The 15,551-nt window shown below is 43.2% G+C and overlaps 1 gene segment (V, D, J or C); it reads right to left on the bottom strand.

Annotated features, from left to right (window-relative positions):
• LOC149442185 (Ig kappa chain V-III region TEPC 124-like) overlaps window positions 1-15,551 on the bottom strand; it is a 365,900-nt gene that overhangs the window by 350,019 nt on the left and 330 nt on the right.

Genomic DNA, 15,551 nt, shown 5'->3' with positions numbered 1-15,551 from the left:
TGTTGGGAGAATTTAGCGTTTTTTTTGTGCCAGACAAACGTGCCCAAAAACTCTACAAAAACAATTGTTTTTCTGCTTCTAAATGCTGAAGCATGAAAAACACTACTAGCCTAAAGCAGTGTGCATGGACACATAGGCTAACATTATTTAGCTTCTAGGAGCGGAAAAAAAGCTGATAACAGCTTCTAAGAGCTTTAACCACTTCCCCCCCAGCCTATAGTAAAATGACGGCCAGACGGGACTCTCGTAGATCTGGGAGGGCGTTATTTTCACCAAAGAAATGAAGCAGAATACATTTTGGCCTAAATTTATGAAGAACAATTATTTATTTGCAAACTTTTATAACAGAAACAAAGAAAAACGTGGGGCTTTTTTCAAACTTTTCAGTCTTTTTTTTGTTAATTTAGCAAAAAAACCCCAGTGGTGATTAAATACCACCAAAATAAAGCTCTAGTCGTGTGAACAAAATGATACAAATTCAGGTTGTAAAAGTACCCGGTATTGAAGTGGTTAAAAAAATGCTAGTGTGCATGGAGCCATACAGCAATGCTGTTCCTCTGCTGCTCCCACATTCCGTGTCTGTGTACAAGCTGGGAGCGGAGTAATAACGAGGCTTTTCCTGAATGATTGTAACTTGATATTTGTTATGAACGTCCTGCGCCGCGGTCTGAGTACAATTGGAAGTGGGGCCCCCAGGCTCCCGAGTGGATAACAGGACATGTGTGAGCAGCACAGGTATAGCACTGCTGTGAGCATATCTGTACTGTTCATTGGTAAACTGACACCCCTCCCCCACATTCAGAGCGATGGCACATATGTCTTGAAAGCACACTGAGGGTGACACAGGTGCTGTCCATCATACATCTGTCTCCTTTATGGGCCGGTTCACACCATAGAAACGCAGTACAGATGTATTACAGATGTGTTTCTGCACGCACATTTTTTACACATTTTTGGCGTATTCTAGTGCATTTTTGATGGGTTTCGGTTCATTTTTTCTCCTCCCTTTTTCTTATTCTATTTAAATAGAGTTGTGTGCATTTTTCATGCATTTTACCGCATCCCAGTAAAGTTCTGTGCAGGAAAAATGCAGCATGTTCTACTTTTAATTTTCTGCAACCAGAACACTTTGGAACTGCAAGCACTGATGTGAACTATGACATTGACAACCTACAATCTGTGCGTTTTGGATGCAGAAAAAAAGCACACTGAAACGCATGTAGTGTGAACTGGCCCAAAATGTTGTTGAGGAATGTCTTTATATGTGACAGGAAGGAGGTCCCTGGACAGCTCTGGTCCCTCTATTGGGGGGTTGCTGTGACCTCGCTGTATTAAAGTCTTTCATTATCTGCATTCACTGCAGTAATTGTCAGAGTGCTGAATAGAAGAAGATCCAATAAGAAAACAAAATAGCGAAAAAATAATATCATGTATACAATTGCGGCTCAGGTCATATTGTCACTGAATGTGATAAAACTGACCTTTCCTTTTCAATTTGCAGTGCTGTAATTTTCTGTAAAATGCAATATGGCTCCCTGGAGGCTTTCTGTACACAGATGGTCTACAGAACACCCCCGTGAAAATGTCATTTCCTGCTTGAGTGATTGGCTCACTGATTTTCCCAGAAATCTACATTAAGATACATTTTTGGCATCCCCTACAACAGAAATATCATTTTTGGTGAGATGCTCCGAAAAAGAAATCTCAGTTCTCTTGCTAACAATAACAACCCATTTATTACATTTATTACCATGAATGTTCCCGGTGTGACATCTGTGATTGTGTTTCTTTAGAAAAGAAGAAGGGGGTTTTTGTACGGCTCTGTATCACTGTGTGAGAGGGAGATATAAACTCTGCTGACAGAGATATCTTCCTTCATCATCTTCAGTTGCTCCATTAATAGTTAATTTGTATTCACTTTCAGATCCGGAACCACTGAACCTGTCCGGGATCCCAGATTGCTGAGTGCTGGCATAATAGATAAGAAGCTTTGGAGGTTGTTGGGGCTTCTGTTGGTACCAGTGTAGGTAGCTGGTGCTGCCACTAGTTAGGCTTGTACTGGATGTACATGTGATGGTGATTGTCTGTCCCGGGGACACAGAGATAGAATCCGGAGTCTGAGTCATCACAGTCTGTCCACAGGATCCTGAGGATGGGAAGAGACATATTGATTATTGATCAATGTCTGGATATCTTCCTATCAATCCTGATGTGTGTATTTATTGTACAATGTATAGATGTATGTGCAGAGGAGGATGGAAGGAGCCTCATCTCTCACCCTGAATAGAAATGAAGATGACAGCCAGCAGATAACTGGGAGAAAGCATCTTGAGGTTTCTGGAGGGTCAGATCCAAACTAGAAGACGTCTCCTGTACAATGAGATATATAGAGAGAGTGACAGGGGAGGTGTTCCCCCCACACACTGTGTATGCAAATACCGGGGAGATGGAAATGAGAATTCTCAGATCAGTGATCTGTGCTAGAAACACTCCAGTGGGACTCGGCTACATCTGATCACACAAAAACATTATACTCACCTCTGTTCACCTAAACCAGTGGTCTCCAAACTGCGGCCCGAGGGCTGGAGTGGCCCTTTGCTTCATTTTATCTGGCCCTTGGGGCATTATTCCCTCACTGTCTTCAACAGTGGGGCATATTTCCTGCCAATGACACCAACATTTATTATTATTATACAGTATTTATAAAGCGCCAATAGTTCGCTCAGCACTGTACATTACAAAGGGGGACAGAACAATAACAATACAATGGAAAACATGAGGGGATTGAGGGCCCTGCTCTTTCAAGCTTAAAATCTAGGAGGGAGGGGATGGTGGCACAGGAGGAGAAAGCTGTGATGGATGGAGTGGTAGGAAGAGTGGAGGAGGTTGGCAAGTTAGCAGGGGGTGGGGTAGGCTTCCCTGAAGAGGTGGGTTTTCACGGTGCGCCTAAAGGAGAGGAGAGTAGGTGATAATCTGATGGGTTGGGGCAGGGAGTTCCAGAGGATGGGTGACACCCTGGAGAAGTCCTGGAGGCAGGCATGGGAGGAGGGGACCAGGGAACTAGAGAGAAGGAGGTCTTGTGAGGAGCGGAGTGTGCGTGCTGGGCGGTACTTGGATATTAGGTCAGTGATGTAGTTCGGGGCAGTATGGTGGACGGCTTTGTACGTCAGTGTTAGGATTTTGAATTTGATCCGTTGCGCAATCAGAAGCCAGTGGAGGGATTGGCAGAGGGGGGTGGCAGAAATGGAGCGGTTGGAAAGGTGAATGAGTCTGGCAGCCGTATTCAGGATTGACTGAAGCGAGGATAGCCAGCGGTGAGGCAGGCGATTACAGATGGCGATGTTGCGGAGGTGGAGTCTGCATGAGTTTGTTAAAGATTGGACTTGGGGCTGGAAGGATAGGTTGGAGTCCAGAATGACACCAAGTACTCTGGCCTGCGGGGCGGGTTTGATGGTGGCGTTGTTGGACATGATGGAGAAGTCAATGGGGGGTGGGGTCCGGGCTGGGGGGAAGACAAGAAACTAGGTTTTGGAGATGTTCAGTTTAAGGAAGTGGAGCGACATCTAATCTGATATGTCGCTCAGTAGGTGTGTGATTCGGGCGGAGACTGAGGGGGTGAGGTGGGGGGTTGAGAGATAGATTTGTGCGTCGTCGGCATATAGGTGGTAGTTGAAGCCGTGAGAGTGTATGAGTAGGCCAAGGGAGGAGGTGTAGATGGAGAAGAGGAGGGGCCCGAGGACAGAGCCTTGAGGGACCCCAACAGAGAGTGGGAGTGAGGGGGAGGTGGTAGCATTATAGGTAACGCTGAAAGAGCGTTGTGACAGGTAGGATGAGAGCCAGGAGAGAGCAGAATCTCTGAGGCCAAGGGAGTGTAGTTTTTTGAGGAGGAGGGGGTGGTCGACTGTGTCGAAGGCCGCGGAGAGGTCAAGGAGTAGGAGCACTGAATAGTGGCCATTAGCTTTGGTGGTTAGCAGGTCGTTGGAGAGTTTGAGTAAGGCAATTTCGGTGGAGTGTAGGGGATGGAAGCCGGACTGTAGGGGATCGAGGAGGTTGTTGTCGTTGAGGTGAGAGCTTAGGCGGGTGTAGACTAGGCGCTCAAGGAGTTTGGATGTGAATTGGAGAAGGGAGATGGGTCTGAGGTTGTTCGGGTCATTGGGGTCCAGGGAGGGCTTTTTAAGTATGGGGGTGATGTGTGCATGCTTCAAAGGGGAGGGGAAAGTGCCGGAGGAGAGGGAGAGATTAAAGATGTGGGTGTCAGGAATCTAGGAATGACCAGAAAGGTGTGGACTGACACAGGGAAACGCAGGTCTCAGGTACAGTATAATACAGTTATTATTAGCCACCCAGATATATATATATAAACGCACAGTGAACAAACCAACCTTCCACTAATCTTAGGAGGTGCAGGAACACAGGCGTAGTCAGGACTGGAGAGGTGGAACGGTCAGGCCGGCCGTAGGGTTCTGTACTGACCGTTTGGTGGTACCTCTAGCGGTCCTCAGGACAGGATTCCCCAGGGCGCGGAGTCTAAGTCCCAGTCTGCTTATTCACCAGGGCCCCTGATGGTGGGGATGGACTTGGAGCAGACAGGAACCAGGTCGCGGCCCCTGCGTACACCTGCTAGTGGTAGAGGGATCCGCCAGAGGTATGTGCAGGTACGGCTGGATTCGTGCAGGATGGATGGATGGCAGAGTAGTTAGCGTGGTCAAATGGGCCAAGTCAGCAACGTGCGGGCAGCAAGGTACCAAAAGGAGCAGGCAGAGAATGGTCAAGGTCACAAGCCGGGTTTAGTAACTCACGGACAGCGCGGTACAGGGGATCAGGCAGAAGGATGGTCAGGCAAGCCAGGGGTCCAACAGGAGACGGTCAGCAGAGGCCAGGATCAATCCGGGTCAGCAACGAAGCAGGAACTCAAGATACTAGGTACAGAGGCTCATGGGAAAACATACACCAAGGCCCAGAGCACAGGCCTGGTCATGCCTTATATACACCTTTCTGTAATCAGCCCCAGGTTTGGCTGATTGTGAGATTCTGGCTGCTAAGAGCACCCGCTGGTCAGCTCTGGTACTGCAGCCCACATGGCAGGAGAGTCCCACCACCAGTGCTGAGAGCACCCGCTGGTCAGCTCTGGTACTGCAGCACACACGGCAGGTGAGTCCTACCACCAGTGCTGAATCCATTCCTGACAGTGGGTGAGGGAGCAGAGGATGGAGGGGGAAGGAGGTTGTAGGAGTTGTGAGGAGATAGGGTCGAGGGGGCAGGTGGTGAGGCGGGCATCAGAGAGGACCTTGGAGACTTCCTTGATGGTAGTAAGGTCAAAGGTGCGGAGTGTTGAGGGGGCTTCAGTATGAGGAATGTAGGGTGGAGTGGAAGTGGAGGTCAGAGCAGTGGTGGGGCCGTGGGAGAGGGGTGATGGGGGGGTAGCTGTATGAGAGGGGATGGGGTTGGAGGGAGTTTGAGCAGTGACAAAGTCCCTGCGGGTTATGTCAAGGGAGAGGGGGGATGAGGGGGTAGCTGTGCAAGAGGGGACGGGTTGAGAGGGAGTGTGAGTTGCGGGTGAAGGATTGTTGGGATTTGGTTTTGCGCCATATGGAGAACTATGGAGAACAATGGGGCACTATTCCTCCCACTGATACCAATGATGGGGCACTATTCCTCCCACTGATACCAATGATGGGGCACTATTCCTCCCACTGATACCAATGATGGGGCGCTATTCCTCCCACTGACACCAATGATGGGGCACTATTCCTCCCACTGATACCATTGATGGGGCATGATTCCTCCTGTTGATACCAATGATGGGGCACTATTCCTCCCACTGCCACCAGTCATGGGTAATTCTTTACTGCCACTGACACCAGGACTTTTTCTACTCCCTCTGGCCACAGTTTGGAGACCCCTGACTTAAACTAAAGGGTCTAATTATGAAAAAAAAAATCAGTGTACAGCTGTGACAAGCATTGGCCCATCCTTGACAAATTCTGACCATATTTTTCCTTATACAGTGTTTTCCTATGATTGTCAGCTCCATCTAGTGGCCATAATGCAGAGGAATACTCAATCAGGACAAGCGGATGATCTAGCTTCCCACCTCAGAAATACACTAAAACAATCATCCCCTCCCCCTCCTTAGCAGTATTCTGTCTGGTAGAAACTGACCGCTGAATGGAAATGGCCAGGGGGCAAAAATCCAAGAAAAGATCTTGGCAGCCATTCACTCCTCAGTATAAATAAGTGAACGTTTCATCTGAAGTATTGATCATTACCTACATTTTGTTTCAAAAGAGGGAATATTGAAACAAGAGATATTTCCTCACCACCAAATTTTTGTGTCCCTAATCCATGGTTTTTGTGATTTTCCAAAAACAAAAATCATCCTCACATGGGGCTCTTTCACAGGGGTGGCAGTGCTTATGGTCCTCTGAAAAGTGATCCACAATGGATTGCTTTTCAAAGGATGGTATAGCAGCATAAGTCATTTTTAAAAGAATCCTCTGTGTCCAAAAATCCAGTTGTGCAATCAATCAAATATATACTACATGTTGTGCTCTTCGTTTCTAAAATCTTTGTTTATATGATCACCACATGTAGACACCCATCCACCGACAGTAATACGCTCTCATCTTTTTGATAGACTTCACAACAAGGTCTCATGTGCCTGTCCCTTGTAGTGGGGTCACCTATATCACAAGAGTCATGGTTTCCTCCAGGTCAAGAAGATTTCAGAAACGAAGAGCACAACATGTAGGAAATATTTGATTGTTTGCACAATTAGATTTTTGGACATAGAGGATTCTTTTGAAAATATATGGAGACTTGGAGTTTACCATTAATTGATGTGTTGTAGTTATGGGTGTGGCTTGTTTCAGATATATGATGATGAGTTAAATGCATCTAATTTATGCATGATTCTATGTTTTGACATATACACATATGATACATGCATGTCCACTGAGCATACTTTATTATAAGATCTAGTTTATGTTTTTTTATGTTTTGTAGTTATGGGTGTGGCTTGTTTCAGATACAAGGTGATGAATTAAATGCCTATTTTATGCATTATTCTGTTTTTTGTATACAGATGCAAATGATACACGCATGTCCACTGAGCATACTTTATTATAATATCTAATTTATATTTTTTTAATTTGTTGTAGTTATGGGTGTGGATTGTTTCAGAAATATGGCGATGAGTTAAACGCATCTATTTTATGCATGATTCTGTGTTTTGACATATACACATATGATACACGCATGTCCACTGAACATACTTTATTATAAGTTTTAATTTGAGTATTGTTCCAGATATATTGTGATGACATAGACGCATACATTCTACGCATATTCTATGTTTGGACATAAACACATAGGATACACGCATGTCCACCTAATTCAGTTTATTATATGATGTTATGTGATATTGCACAGCACATGAGAATTTATCATCGGAAGATTTAGTACTGCGCAGCACTGAGTCACTTATACTGTTATACTAGCATTAGTTATACATCGCTGTTAGATTTTCCAGATTGAACCTATGGGGCATTTCCAAGAGAAAGATGAGAGACGTGAGACCGAACAATGCAGAAGAGCTGAAGGCTGCTATTGAAGCATCCTGGTCTTCCATAACACCTCAGCAGTGCCACAGGCTGATAGCTTCCATGCCACAACGCATTGAGGCAGTAATTGCTGCAAAAGGGGCCCAAACCAAGTACTGAGTACATATGCATGCTTATACTTTTCAGAGGTCCGATATTGTTCTATGTACAATCCTTGTTTTATTGATTGTATGTAATATTCTCATTTTCTGAGATTGTGGATTTGGGGTTTTCATGAGCTGTAAGCCATAATCATCACAGCTATGACAAATCACGGCTTGAACTATCTTGCTTTGCATGTAATGAGTCTATCTCATATATTAGTTTCACCTTTTAAGTTGCATTACTGAAATCAATGAACTTTTGAACCATATTCTAATTTTTCGAGTTTCACGTGTATGAGTTTATGTTCAAAGTATGCTGGATTTTTTTTGTTGCCAGAGAAGTTTGAGTGTTTATGCACGTAAGAATTTGAGCGTAAACACGTTCTACTGGCCAGAATATTAATCTATGAATACACGTTCCCGCACATGGAATACACATACACTACGTGTGTGAATTATTCCAATAAACTAATCTCAGTATATTATGGTGCATTTTTTCTGCCTGTAAACGCTGCTCTTCAAATATGCCTGTAAATGCCTATGTGTGCATGGCCACATAGCCTAACAAAGAGGTGTATTTACTGCAAAAAAAACAAAACACTGAATGTCTATATAATCACTTACCATCCAGAAGATTTTACCCCCCTCCTGACCTTTGCTACTTTAGCTGACAATTGCTTGGTTGTGCAATACTGTGTGCAAACAAAATGGATATAATTTTTTTACACAAATAGAGCTTTCTTCTGGTGGTATTTGATCACCACCTGTCTTATCCTTTTAATTATATAAATGAAAAAAGACAGGAAATGTTTTAAAAAACCCCCCGATATGTTTTACTTTCTGCGATATAACATATCCAATAAAACATGTATGAAATCAAATTTCTTCATAAGATACATATATTCAAAATATATTCTGCTACATATTTTTGGTAAAAAAAACTCCCAATAAGTGTATATTAATTGGTTTGCATGAAAGTTTTTGTGTCTACAAACTATGGTATATATACTGGAATTTGAATTTATATTTTATACTAGTAATAAGCAACCTATAGCTGGAAAGTGATAGTATGGGGGGCAATCTGATGCTAACTGACACTTTGTGGGAACTAACTGCCATTGACATCTCCAGTGACACAAATACAGTGATGAGTGCTAATATACACTGACACTGTACTAATGACGCTGGCTGGATAGGGATTACCATCTAGGGCAGCAATGGGCAAACTAATCCGGCCCACGGAGCGTGATAAAAAAAAAAACAGCCAGGGCAGGCAAACATTGGCTGTCAGGATGTGTGTAGGCGGGGCAGCGTGATGAACGTGAGGGGAGCTAGGCTCCTCTCACAGTCCGCCCTGAAGACCGGAACGGCGCGGGAACACGGCGAGAGGAACACGCGGAGCAAAGGTAAGTAAATTGACACAGGGGGGACTTGCCTTACTACTTGGGGGGGAATAGTACTATGTGGGATGAAATACTACGAGGGATGAATTAATATGGGGGATGAATTAATATGGGGAATGACTTACTATAGGGGGGATGAATTACTATGGGGGATGAATTACTATATGGGGGATGAATTACTATGGGGGATGAATTACTATATGGGGGATGAATTACTATATGGGGGATGAATTACTATGGGGGATGAATTACTATAGGGGGGATGAATTACTATATGGGGGATGAATTACTATATGGGGGATGAATTACTATATGGGGGATGAATTACTATGCTTACTATGGGGGAATATTACTATACTTACTATGGATGGCATGGTAGTGGCTGGGCCGACCAGCAGCTAGTGGGGGGCATAAAAGTTTTGTAAAATAACTCTTTTTATGCTTTTCTACCTTAAATTAATCTAAACATTTAATGTTACAAATTTTAATTTAATTTATATTAATTCACACATACACATCATTCATCTCATCTTGGTCCGGCCCCCGGGTCCAATATATGAACCCATTGCGGCCCTCAAGTCAAAAAGTTTGCCCACCCCTGATCTAGGGTGATCAAGGGGTTAAATGCGTGCCTAACAATGTTTAGTGTGTGTACTGTGTGATGATTTTACAAAGCAAGGTCCATAAAGACATGGATGAGCGAGTTTGGGGTGGAGGAACTTGACTGGCCTGCACAGAGTCCTGACCTCAACCCGATAGAACACCTTTGGGATGAATTAGAGCAGAGACTGTGAGCCAGGCCTTCCCATCCGACATCAGTGCCTGACCTCACATACAGTCAGGTCCATAAATATTGGGACATGGACACAATTCTAACATTTTTGGCTCTATACACCACCACAATGGATTTGAAATGAAAAAAACAAGATGTGCTTTAACTGCAGACTGTCAGCTTTAATTTGAGGGTATTTACATCCAAATCAGGTGAACAGTGTAGGAATTATAACAGTTTGCATATGTGCCTCCCACTTGTTTAGGGTCCAAAAGTAATGGGACAGAATAATAATCATAAATCAAACTTTCACTTTTTAATACTTGGTTGCAAATCCTTTGCAGTCAATTACAGCCTGAAGTCTGGAACGCATAGACATCACCAGACGCTGGGTTTCATCCCTGGTGATGCTCTGCCAGGCCTCTACTGCAACTGTCTTCAGTTCCTGCTTGTTCTTGGGGCATTTTCCCTTCAGTTTTGTCTTCAGCAAGTGAAATGCATGCTCAATTGGATTCAGGTCAGGTGATTGACTTGGCCATTGCAGAACATTCCACTTCTTTCCCTTCAAAAACTCTTTGGTTGCTTTTGCAGTATGCTTTGGGTCATTGTCCATCTGCACTGTGAAGCGGCATCCAATGAGTTCTGAAGCATTTGGCTGAATATGAGCAGATAATATTCCCGAAACACTTCAGAATTCATCCTGCTGCTTTTGTCAGCAGTCACATCATCAATAAATACAAGAGAAGCAGTTCCATTGGCAGCCATACATGCCCACGCCATGACACTACCACCACCATGCTTCACTGATGAGGTGGTATGCTTAGGATCATGAGCAGTTCCTTTCCTTCTCCATACTCTTCTCTTCCCATCACTCTGGTACAAGTTGATCTCGGTCTCATGTGTCCATAGGATGTTGTTCCAGAACTGTGAAGGCTTTTTTAGATGTCGTTTGGCAAACTCTAATCTGGCCTTCCTGTTTTTGAGGTTCACCAATGGTTTCCATCTTGTGGTGAACCCTCTGTATTCACTCTGGTGAAGACTTCTCTTGATTGGTGACTTTGACACACATACACCTACCTCCTGGAGAGTGTTCTTGATCTGGCTAACTGTTGTGAAGGGTGTTTTCTTCACCAGGGAAAGAATTCTTCGGTCATCCACCACAGTTGTTTTCCGTGGTCTTCCAGGTCTTTTGGTGTTGCTGAGCTCACTGGTGCGTTCCTTTTTTTTAAGAATGTTCCAAACAGTTGTTTTGGCCACTCCTAATGTTTTTGCTATCTCTCTGATGGGTTTGTTTTGTGTTTTCAGCCTAATGATGGCTTGCTTCACTAATAGTGACAGCTCTTTGGATCTCATCTTGAGAGTTGACAGCAACAGATTCCAAATGCAAATAGCACACTTGAAATGAACTCTGGACCTTTTATCTGCTCATTGTAATTGGGATAATGAGGGAATAACACACCTGGCCATGGAACAGCTGAGAAACCAATTGTCCCATTACTTTTGGCCCCTTAACAAGTGGGAGGCACATATGCAAACTGTTGTAATTCCTACACCGTTCACCTGATTTGGATGTAAATACCCTCAAATTAAAGCTGACAGTCTGCAGTTAAAGCACATCTTGTTTGTTTCATTTCAAATCCATTGTGGTGGTGTATAGAGCCAAAAATGTTAGAATTGTGTCAATGTCCCAATATTTATGGACCTGACTGTATGTGCTTTTGGATGGTCAAACATTGTGAGAAATGTGCCAGTTTTTACTCCCGGCTTTGCAAGGAAATAAAATCTGGCACATCCCTGCTGTCAGTTTAGAGCTCTGTGTTGTTCAAAATCACAGAGCTCTGTCCTGCCATCCACTTTGCCAGTAGGTGGGTCCCAGCCATCAGTCATTGGCCAGACCTGCATCTAGGCATGTGCTGTAACTAATCTGGATCACATATCAGATATGTTATCCAGAGCGGAGAGGTAGCTTTGCACCCGTACATCCTCATGATATGGTTGTCAAGCGGATAAGCCACATTTGTTAAGCCCAGTGTGCATGATTCTGCAAAAAAACCACCACCAGTGTATTCAGGAGAGGATTGGGTAGAAAAAATCCTGAGGGCCGGTTCACGCTATAGAAATGCAGTCCAGATGCGTTCCAGATGTGTCTCTGCATGTGTGTTTTTGATGTGTTTTTAGTGCGTACCGGTGCATTCTTGACACCTTCCGGTGCGTTTTTGATGCTTTCCGGTTCATTTTTTCCCCTCTCTATTTCTTCAATTTAAATAGGGACATGTGTGTTCCAGTGCATTTTTGGTGCATTCCGGTGTGTTTTTCTCATCTATTTCCTACCCAGTAAAGGTGTCACTAAACATCATAGACACACTTAGGGCTCTCTCACACGGTGGGGACCTGATTAGCGGATCTGCTTGCTCAGTGGGAGATATCTCCACTGATCCCCTCTGAGCAACCGGATGACAGCTCTGTGTCCCCTCCACTACTGCAGAGCAAACACAGAGCTGCTCGCTCCCCTCAATGGACGGTCGGATGAAACTGGTCCGATTTCATCTGATCCGATCTGACAGACGGAAGGGGAATTGGATCCTCATCTGTCCCTTTTTGATCAGATCAGATGTCAACGGATGTAGAGGATAATGGAGGTTCCGATCGGGTCCAAACTTAAATACAGGCAGGCAGACCCGATCAGGAAGTTCATCTGAAAAAGCCCTTATGTTCCATGCACACTAGCGTTTTTTTTTTAAGCTACAATATATGCTGGGTAAAAACGCTGGTAATAGCATTTTTTTGTTGTGTTTTAGGCTCCATGCAAACTAGCGTTTATTTCTGCTCCTAGAAGCTGTTATCAGCATTTGTTTTCTGCTCCTCGCAGCTAAATCATGTTATCCTATGTGTCCATGCACACTGCTTTAGGCTAGTAGCGTTTTTTAAGTTTCAGCGTCTAGGAGATGAAATAGTTTTTATAGAGCTTTTTTTATTTTTCCAGCACAAAAAAATACTAAATGCTTCTAAAGGCTAATAAATGCTACTAAAACGCTTCTAACAGCTTTTGTCTAGCTTTTTATCTACATGTACTATACAAACACTAATAAAACTCCAATGCTAAAAACTGCTTTTGTAGAGTTATTTTGGAGCTTTTTCCAGCAGAAAAATACCCTAAACGCTGCTAAACATTGCTAAATGCTTCTAAAACCACACAGAACACTACTATAAAATGCTATTACCAGCATTTTTTACCCAGCTTTTTTCCAGCTTTTTTTTTTTTAAAACCTGTGCAAGCAGTAGCATATTTGGAGAATTTAGGAGCATCAGCATTTTATTAGTGTTTTTACAGTACATGTAGGGAAAAATAATTAAAAAGCTAGAAAAAAGCTGTTAGGAGAATTTAGCATTTTTTTTCTGCCAGACAAACGTGCCCAAAACGCTACAAAAACAATTTTTTTCTGCATCTAAATGCTGAAGCTTGAAAAATGCTACTAGCCTAAAGCAGTGTGTATGGACACATAGGCTAACATTATTTAGCTTCTAGGAGCAGAAAACAAATGCTGATAACAGCTTTTAAGAGCTTTAACCACTTTTCGCCCGGCCTGTAGTAAATGACGGCCAGACGGGACTCTGGCCGATCTGGGAGGGCGTTATTTTCACCAAAGACATGTAGCAGAATACATCTTGGCCTAAAATTTATGAAGAACAATTATTTATTTGCAAACTTTTGTAACAGAAACAAAGAAAAACATGTTTTTTTTTAAATGTTCAGTCTTTTTTTTTGGTTAATTTAGCAGAAACCCCCCAGTGGTGATTAAATACCACCAAAAGAAAGCTCTAGTTGTGTGAACAAAATGATACAAATTCAGTTTGGGTACAGTGTTGCATGACCGCGCAATTGTCATTCAAAGTGTGAGAGCGCTGAAAGCTGAAAATTGGTCTGGGCAGGAAGGGGGTAAAAGTGCCCGATATTGAAGTGGTTAGAAAATCACTAGTGTGCATGGAGCTGTACAGCAGTGCTGTTCCTCTGCTGCTCCCACATTCCGTGTCTGTGTACAAGCTGGGAGCGGAGTAAAAACGAGGCTTTTCCTGGATGATTGTAACTTCCTATTTGTTATGAACGTCCTGCGCCGCGGTCTGAGTACAATTGGAAGTGGGGCCCCCAGGCTCCCGAGTGGATAACAGGACATGTGTGAGCAGCACAGGTATAGCACTGCTGTGAGCATATCTGTACTGTTCATTGGTAAACTGACACCCCTCCCCCACATTCAGAGCGATGGCACATATGTCTTGAAAGCACACCGAGGGTGACACAGGTGCTGTCCATCATACATCTGTCTCCTTTATGGGCCGGTTCACACCATAGAAACGCAGTCCAGATGTATTCCAGATGTGTTTCTGCACGCACGGTTTTTACACATTTTTGGTGTGTTCCGATGCGTTTTTGTTGAGTTCCGGTTCATTTTTTCTCTTCCCTTTTTTCTTTTTCTATCTAAATCGAGATATGTGCATTTTTGGTGCATTCTGGTGCATTTTTCATGCATTTTACTGCACTCCAGTACAGTTCTGTGTAGGAAAAATGCAGCATAATTTTTTATCATGTATACAATTGCGACTCAGGTCATGTAATTGAATGTGATTAAAACTAACCTTTCCTTTTCAATTTGAAGTGCTATAATTTTCTGTAAAATGTAATATGGCTACCTTGAGACTTTCTGTACACAGATGGTCTACAGACCCCCCCCCCCCCCCAAAAATGTAATTTCCTGCTTGAGTGATTGGTGAAAGGATGATTTTCTTTATCCCCTCAGAGACCCCCGGTCTGTGGAGAGATTCCTGGTTTATCAGCAGAATTCTGGGAACACCCCTTGAACACAGAAATAACGGCAGCTTATGTTAAGAGATGTTCAAAGTTTATTAGACATTACTAAAATTATATAGGATACAGAAAAAATAAGGGAGGGGGGAGCGAGTTTCAAAAACTGTAACTTGTAAGTTTCCATCATGAGCTAACTACATGAAACATGACATATACATTTCTTGGTATAAATTGTTTTTGCCAGCTTTCTGAAAAATAACCAGACAAAGACATTGTCAGTTTCGTGTTATCTTTTGTTGATAAATCCTTGAGCAAACTAAACAGTTTCATTAAACTTCTAATATATCTTCAAAAACCTAACTTAATAATTAAAATGGCGTACATAAAACAAAATGGAGGTTATCTAGATCCTTTCAATTGGCTCACTGATTTTCCCAGAATCTGCATTAAGATACATTTTTGGCATCCCCTACAACAATAATATAATTTTTGGTGAGATGCTCCCAAAAGGAAATCATATCTAAAGGGATGCAGACCCCGCCACTTTCCTCATTGGCATCCGTCAGGTGCCTCCGCTGATTGATAATTATAAAGCCACTCCCATACAGATTCACTCAGCCCATGGACACAGAAAAACAAACAGATATTACTCCAGAATAACAAAAGGTAGGCATCTGCAGCAAAGTTTACATAGATCACCGAGAGGGGAAGGGTATCTTCTCACCAAAAGTGGAGTTTCTTTTTAAATTTTCCATCATGATTAACAGTTCTCTTGCTAACAATAACAACCCATTTATTAAATATATTACCATGAATGTTCCCGGTGTGAAATCTGTGATTGTGTTTCTTTAGAAAAGAGGAAGGAGGTTT

Source organism: Staurois parvus, unplaced genomic scaffold, assembly GCF_062004578.1.
Source record: "Staurois parvus isolate SC_StPar_1 unplaced genomic scaffold, SC_StPar_1.0 ptg000903l, whole genome shotgun sequence".
NCBI lineage: Eukaryota > Metazoa > Chordata > Amphibia > Anura > Ranidae > Staurois > Staurois parvus.
Note: the sequence above shows the minus strand (reverse complement) of the source record. Positions and strands in the feature narration are given on the sequence as shown.